Here is a 6,384-nt window from a genome sequence, read left to right as displayed (position 1 = left end):
TTTTAAGGAATTATTTAGTTATTTTTGTATTTGAAGAATACAAATGTACATTAATTATTAATATTTTATTATACAGAATAATTGAATCATAATTTTTAGTATTATGTGTCAAGTCTGTATTTTATTTCATAGGCATTCATAGATATAATCTGCACAATAACATAGCCTCCTCCAATTGACAACAATATTCATTTTTAAAATGAAATGATGTGAAAAAAAAAAAGATTCAATTTAAAAAGAAATTTTGTTGGTGATTAGCATTGAAGTTTAGCTGAGAAGATATTAATTTTGCAATGATGTGTTTATTTTTCTGTTTACTTTTTCTTAGCTCTCGCCTTTTTTTAAGGATACGTGAGAAGATCATATATTGTACGTATCAGTTGACATTACTCTATGTACTCGTTATAATACATTACTCTAAAAATTGATAACTTTTCACTCATTTCCGTGAAAGGACGAAATATTTAAAAAAATTATATATTTTGAAAACTTTTTTTACTTAAATCTGTCATAGCTTTTTTAAAAACGGATGAATCAAAATACATTTTTTTATTAAATTTATTTTGTACTCTCCTTTTATTAGTTATATATTAGTTAGTTATATATTTTTTTAAAATCTGATCTTTTACTTTTCCACAGGAAAGTAACAATTTCTATTTCATAACTAAAAAAATAATTAACTAACGAATGTCAGAATACCAGAATTAAGAAAGTTAATTTTTTTTTTACTGACATTATAACTTCTCTGTAAAAAATAAAATACTAAATTATTGAATATCAATTTCATACTAAATTTAGTTTCTATGATAGGTATTTATTCACCACTTAACGCGTATCCAATAATGAGATCGCACAGGTTATCTCGTTAATATATGTATAACTTATAGTTTTACAACGATAACCGAAAATAAATAGCGTAAAGAAAAAAAACAAGATCGTAGCAACACGAACAGTTCGTTGTTTAATTATATATATATATATACTCGATCGACTACCCTAGTCGTTACGGATATATTTCTTACACCAACAAAATGTATATATGTAAATATAGTACACTACACAGTTTACCTAAGGTCTCGGTTTCGAGTTATCGTCTCAGAACACCAGAAAAACCAACTTAAAAAGAAGCGACAAAAAGAAAACAACGGGTAACCAGTTAAGGTGTACGTCGAAAACGGAACAGAACGCAATATCGGTAATCCATATTCGGCGGCGGCCTTATCTCAGTGTCAAGGGCGGGGAGACGACCGATGACAACCGATTGTCATATTAATAGCTGGACGGCTGATATCGAGAGAGACACGGGTGAGCGCCAGCCTAGAGCAAAAGGCGGTGCCGTGTCACACTTAACTCTAGGTTGGACTCGTGTATGAGGAAGGAAAAAAAAGGTAGATACAAAGTAAGAATAGGTACTTGGAATGTTGGAACATTAACTGGTAGTAGTAGAGAATTAGTAGCAGTTGTGATGGTGTCACGTTTTCATAATCGTGAGAATTATTTTAATAAAATACAGACAGCCCATCCGCTGCCTGAGACTGATGAATTAACAAATAATATTTATTGCCAAATCGGCAATAGTTCTAATTATTATAAAAACCCAATAGACCTGACCATCGTGGTCAGTCGACTCCAGTGCCTTGTGTCATTCATCAGTCTCAGTACTCGGTTGTCGCTGTCCGGCTTACTGTTTAAAGTAAAGTCTTTGTTTATTCCTTTTCAAACCTATATACTCTTTTCCTCCACATTTCAGAGTACTTGTGTCTTGCACTTCGTCTACACCTCGTACTTTATTATCCTCTCCTGATAACTAAAGTACTTGTGTCTTGCACTTCGTCTGCACCTCGTACTCTGTTATTTCTCCTCACCTGGTACGCCTAGTATTTGTGTCTTGCACTTCGTCTGCACCTTATACTCGGCTACCCCTTTCTCTCTCTGACTGCTGTACGACAACACGCACGTGAATACCTCGACAGCAGGAACCACATCCTCATCTTCATCTTCGTGCACATAACCTTTTACATATAACCATTTTTTTTCATTTTATTGTTTTACGACACAGTATTGAAGAGGAGAAAAGTTAACATTTGTTGTGTGCAGGAAACTAAGTGGAAAGGAGAGAAATTAAGGGAAATAGGTGAGGGTTATAAAATAATATACTCAGGGAAGTAAGGTACAAAAAATGGTGTAGGGATAATAATGGTCGAGGAAATGAAAAATAAAGTAGTAGAAGTAGCGAGGAAAAGTGACAGGATTATAGTCGGGAAATTGATATTTGAGAAAAAAGTGCAGAATGTAATAAGTGTCTATGCACCACAAGTAGGATGTGTTGAAATAGACAAAGAAGTGTTTTGGTGATAGATGAATGAGGTGATGCAAGGAATACATGGCAATGAGGACGCGGTGATAGGTGGAGATATGAATGAACATGTAGGTAATGAGAGTAGAGGATATGAAAGAGTACACGGAGGGTATGGTTTTAGTGGAAAGAATGAGGCTGGAGAAAGAATCCTGAATTTCGCAGTATCGTATGATCTTGCTGTGGTTAATACTTATTTTAGAAAGAGGTAAGAACATTATACTATCTATAAGAGTGGGAGGAATAGATCACAGGTTGATTATTTTATATGGAAGAGAGAGAGCGTAAGGCGAGTAAAGGATTGTAAAGTTATACCAGGCAAGAGTGTAACTACACAGCATAGACTGATAGTAATGGAGTTTTGGTGTACCGGGAAAAGAATATACAAAAATAGAAGGAACACGGGAGAAAAATCGGAAATCCGTTGGTGGAAATTGAAAGGGGAAAATGAAAAAGAGTTTGTAAAAGAGAGGTAAGTGTGGAATAGATTTGCTAGTTGTGTTAAGAATATTACAAAGGAGATTGTTGGTGAGAGTAGAAGTAGAATGCCAGGAAATAAGGAAACCTGGTAGTGGGATGAAGTCGTTCAAAAAATCATTGAAAGTAAAATAAAGCAATTCAAAGTATGGCAGAAGAGCAAAAGGAGATAAGATTGGATGGAGTATAAACGCTTGTGCAAAGCCAAGTGTGCAGTAAGTAAGGCGAAGTTAAAGAGGTATGATAAGTTGTATGATAAGCTAGAAACAAAGAAATGTAAGAAAGAAATCTATAGACTTGCAAAAGTAAGAGAAAAAAGGACTAAAGATTATCATTATTAATGCGTAATCCAACAGGTAATGATGAACACCACACAATATGTTACGTTTCTAAGTTCCATTTTCAAATAAAAATATATCTATATTTATATGTATATATACATATATATATATATATTTCTTATATTCTTAATGGTTATGAGTAACGTGCCGCACAAGAAAAACCGTAATTAAAAGTAACAGCTCTATAAAATATTGTTCCGCACAAAACCGTAATTAAAAGTCACAGCTCTATATAATGATTCAACAAAATCAGCGTTAAACTCTATAAAAATACAACTCGTGTACAGCGAAAAACCAGTTCAGGTCAGCGTCGGAAAACGAACAGAACGCAATATCCGTAATCCATATTCGGCGGCGGCCTTATCTCAGTGTCAAGGGCGGGGAGACAACCGATTGTCATATTAATAGCTAGACGGCTGATATCGAGAGGGACACGGGCGAGCGCCAGCCTAGAGCAAAAGGCGGTGCCGTGTCATTATATAAGGTGTATAAAAAGTGTTGATAATAAGGTACTCTCGAGTGATGATGTGAAAAAAAGGTGGAAAGAGTATTTTGAAAAATTGCGGAATGAGGAGTATCCAAAAAAGATGTTAGAGGATATCTTGTGGAATGAGGTACTGGTAGATTTAATTAGTGAGAAAAAGGTATCGGTGGCTGTGGCATCAATGAAAAACAATAAAGCAGTGGGACCAGATAAAGTGCCAGTAGAAGTATGGATAATATTAGGCGGTGTTGGCATAAGGTAGTTGAAGGAACTTTTAAATAAAATCTTATTGGAAGGGAAAATACCAAATGAATGTAGGAATAGTATTGTAGTGCCGATATTTAAAGGTAAAGGAGACATACAGGAGTGTGGAAACTATAGAGGCATAAAGCTTATGAGTCATAGTATGAAAATTTGGGAAAAAGTAATAGATAAGAAAATAAGGAATGAGACATCGGTATCTAAAAACCAGTTTGGATTTATGCCTGGTAAGTCAACAATGGAACCAGTATTTTGTGTGAGGCAACTAATAGAAAAGTTTAGGGAAAAGAAGAAAAAACTGTATATGGTATTTGTAGATTAGGAAAAAGCGTATGATAGAGTACCGAGAGAGGTTTTAAAGTTGGTATTAATGAAAAAAGGATACCCGAAAAGGTATATTATTATAATGGAAGATATGTATGATGACACTTGTACTAGGGTAAAAAGTGTGGGAGGAGTAACGGAAGGTTTTCGGGTAAGAGTTGGAGTGCATCAGGGTTCTGCTTTAAGCCCTTACTTATTTTCTATAGTGATGGATGAAATTACTAGAGAAATACAAGGAGAGGTGCCGTGGTGCATGTTGTTTGCTGACGATATAGTGTTAATAGGAGAAATATAATCAAAGGCTATAGGTGTGGAGATCAGCTCTTGAAGAAAAGGGTTTAAGAATAAGTAGAAGTAAGACAGAGTATATAGAGTATGAGTTTGATAAAGGAGAACACGAGGTAGGTGAAATAAGGAGGCCAGTGACAATTGGCGAGGACGTGATTGGAGAGGTGGAGAGTTTTAAGTATATAGGATCAGTTGTGCAAAAAAGCGGTGGTATTGACGAGGATGTAAGACACAGGATTAAGTGCGGGTGGTTGCAGTGGAGAGAAGCGTCTGGTGTCTTATGCGATAAGAGAATTCTAATGAGGTTGAAAGGTAAATTCTACTAGACTGTATTGAGACCAGCTATGATGTATGGTTCATAGTGTTGGGCAGTTGATAAGAAAGTAGAGCAGAGATTGAGGGTAGCAGAGATGAGAATGCTTAGATGGATGAGTGGAGTGAGTAGAAAAGATAGAACAAAGAATGAGCATATAAGAGGGACTATAGGTGTAGCGTCAATCGTGGATAAAATGAGAGAAAATAGATTTAGATGGTTTGGTCGTGTTATGAGAAGAGAAGAATCAGAAATCGTAAGAACAGTTGTAGAAATGAATGTTGAAAGAAGAAGAGGCGAGGAAGACCAAAAAAGAGATGGAGAGATGCTATTGAATACGATATGAGGACAGCTGATGTGAGTGTAGATGACGTGGGAGATCGTGTCAAGTGGAAGTTTAGGATAAGGGTGGCCGACCCCAAGTAGTTGGGATTAAGGCGAGGAAGAAGAAAAAGATGAAGGTATTTATTCATTTATACACTTATAAATCATAATACCAGTAATGAGAATATAATTAAGGAAATAGGAGTTGTTTTTAGAAAAATGCAATAATACTCTATAGATTTGCATCGAAGGGTTTAATAATAGTATTTATATAATGATTATATTATATTATATTTATTGAGTATAAAATTCAAAAAAAAAAATAGCAAATAAATACTAATATAATTAAAAAGAACAAGTTATTTACATCAATAAATACTTATACATAAGTGGCTGAGGAACACATTTATGGTTTGACTTCTTTTATTTAATTTAGCAATTTTTACTTGAGATGATGTTGCTGTGAGGCACACACATTCCGACATAAATGAGCAACCACAATTGGCCGAGAACAAAATCCACACAACGGGATTATTCAGAAGAACATATTTCTTCTAGACACATGTATCTGAGTAGCCCACAATTGGCTTAGAACAAAAAACCCAGCACAGGGGGTCGCGGCACAGTGGTGACGTGGCATAGTTGGATCAAGTATAATGATATCTGACAGTGATTAAAATCACTATCAAAAAAAAACGCTTCGATGCAAATCTTTAGATAGTGTTTAATTTTAAAAAATTGGTGGATTATTCCAAAAGCTTCATAAACTGCTAGTTCCTTATTAATATCCTGATTAAGATAAAGTATGTCGAATGAAAATAGTAAAATAATAAATAATAAAATAGTATTTCCCATAAAAAAATTCCGGAACATTTTCAAAATTTAAGTTAAAAAAATTAATTTTTTGTGAAAAAGTTGTCATTTTAAATCCCCCCTTTATGGGCAGGTTAAGGGTTATATGTATGAAAAAAATATACCAAATGAAAGGTAATGATATTATGCATCTATATAAAAAAGAATTATATTGATATGTTTATTTTTGAAAAAGTTATGGCACTTTTAAGTAAAAAAAATTGAAAAAATTTCGAAAATTAGCGATTTTTAAATTTGTAATTTTTTTGGAGGTTTCCCCCTTTTACGGGGAACGAGGGAATTTTTTTCAATTTTTAAGGGTAATGTCTTCGACTAGATACGATTTGTGATCTTTTGACGTATC

The sequence above is a fragment of the Daktulosphaira vitifoliae genome, unplaced genomic scaffold (genome assembly GCF_025091365.1).
Source record: "Daktulosphaira vitifoliae isolate Bord-2020 unplaced genomic scaffold, ASM2509136v1 Scaffold_2, whole genome shotgun sequence".
In the NCBI taxonomy this organism is placed as follows: Eukaryota; Metazoa; Arthropoda; class Insecta; order Hemiptera; family Phylloxeridae; genus Daktulosphaira; species Daktulosphaira vitifoliae.
This window is presented reverse-complemented; position numbering follows the sequence as displayed.